Source organism: Megalobrama amblycephala, linkage group LG17 (genome assembly GCF_018812025.1).
Source record: "Megalobrama amblycephala isolate DHTTF-2021 linkage group LG17, ASM1881202v1, whole genome shotgun sequence".
Lineage (NCBI taxonomy): Eukaryota > Metazoa > Chordata > Actinopteri > Cypriniformes > Xenocyprididae > Megalobrama > Megalobrama amblycephala.
In genome coordinates, this window is record NC_063060.1 from 40,583,057 (window position 1) to 40,585,028 (window position 1,972).

Consider the following 1,972-nt stretch of genomic DNA (forward strand, 5'->3'; position numbering starts at 1 on the left):
TTCAAATCTTTGCAATTAGAAAGAAACTGACAACTCAGTTTACATTTGGCATTAGTGTAGGGTTTGCACCCAAAGCCCATATGCATACAGTATATGAGACAGTAATTGCTTGTTGCTTATGTGTTTTTCCCCCTTCATATTCAACATTAGATTGGCATGTACTATTAAAGGGTTAGTTCACCCAAAAAATGAAAATTCTGTCATTAATTACTCACCTACATGTCATTCCATACCTGTAAGACCTTCGTTCATCTTCAGAACACAAATTAAGATATTTTTGCTGAAATCCGAGAGGTAGATGACTTGCCCATAGACAGCAATATAATCAACACTTTCAAGGTCCAGAAAGGTACATCATTAAAACAGTCGACGTGACTGCAGTGGTTCAACTTTAATGTTATGAAGCGACGAGAATACTTTTTGTTGGCAAAAACAAAAATTCAACAATAGACTTCAACAATATTTTCTTTTCTGTGTCATTCTCATACGCTGTTTATGTCCAGTGCTTCCAGGTTCTACGCCAGAACGCCGACTCATTATTGGCCGGCTCCACAAGTATGCATCATGCTGCTCACGTGACCAGCCTCTGCCAGTAATGAGTCTGACGGAGAAGCGTATGAGAATGACACAGAAGAGAAGATGTTGTTGAATAAAGTCGTTATTTTTGTTTTGTTTTTGCACACAAAAAGTATTCTCGTCCCTTTATGAACCTTGAAAGTGGTGGTTAAATTGCTGTCTATGGACAAGTCATATACCTCTCGGATTTTCATTTTTGTTGAACTAACCCTTTAATTATTAAATGATAATAATTTTTTATTACCTTTTCCCTTGAAACAGTAAAGTAAGTAATATCTCTTAATGTTTCTGTAATTGAATTACAGTTACTTCTGATGTAATTGCATGAAATACTGTATAGACTAACAATTCTACATAAAATAGTGGATATAACATTGAAATTTAACATCTAATGTTAACGATTATGTTATTAATGTAACCTTCTACCTTTAAATACTTTGGTCAGTTCAAGAATAATCTATACAGTTTTATATTATCTATTTAAAAGAATTAAAAGAGCAGTTTCATGTCTGTCATTGTACTGTTCAACTGGTTGAGGTTGATATAGGATTTAAAAGGTGCAGTGTGAAAATTTTAGCAGCATCTAGCTGTGAGGTTGGGAATTGCAATATAGAGAAGCTACGGTGGCCAACACAGGACAAAGATGTCGTCATCTGAGACAGCAGAGAGCAACCAGACAAGCAAATGCACTCTGTAGAGCAGTTGTCCATTTAGGGCTACTGTAGAAACATGTCGGCGCAAAATGCCGACTTAAAATTTAAGGGGTATGAGATAGAAATGACTCATTCTAAGGTTACAAAAACATAACAGTTCATTATGTAAGGTCTTTATATTCATACTATTTTAGAGTAACTTGCCCAAATATCTATCTATCTATCTATATATATATATATATATATATATATATATATATATATATATATATATATATATATATATAGTTATTGTTAATATTAGTTATATGAAATGTATTTCTTGTATAATCATTATAAACATTAATTGAAAGCATTGGACTTCTGGAACCTATATTGAATGATTATAAGAATCATTTTAGATTCCTTAAATTAGCCAACATTTGCCTTAATAGCATCCATTTCACGCTCTTCTGCAGCACTTACACCTAGAAAGGACTCTTTAGACTTTTATTTTAGACTTTTTTAGGACTCTTTCAGATAGCTTTACACTGACTTTTCAGTCTTCTTTGTCCCATAAAACCCTTGACTGCATGCAGCACAGTCCAGGCTTTGCTGAATGTGGCTTTATGCATTACTGCTTTGTAAATTTGAGTATCCACACCTGGGTCAGCTGAAAGTGTAGTGCTCCTCATGATGTTGCCATGGAAACCAGGTTTAGCACATGGGGCTACATTCAGATGATTTGAGGGCGGGGAGAACAA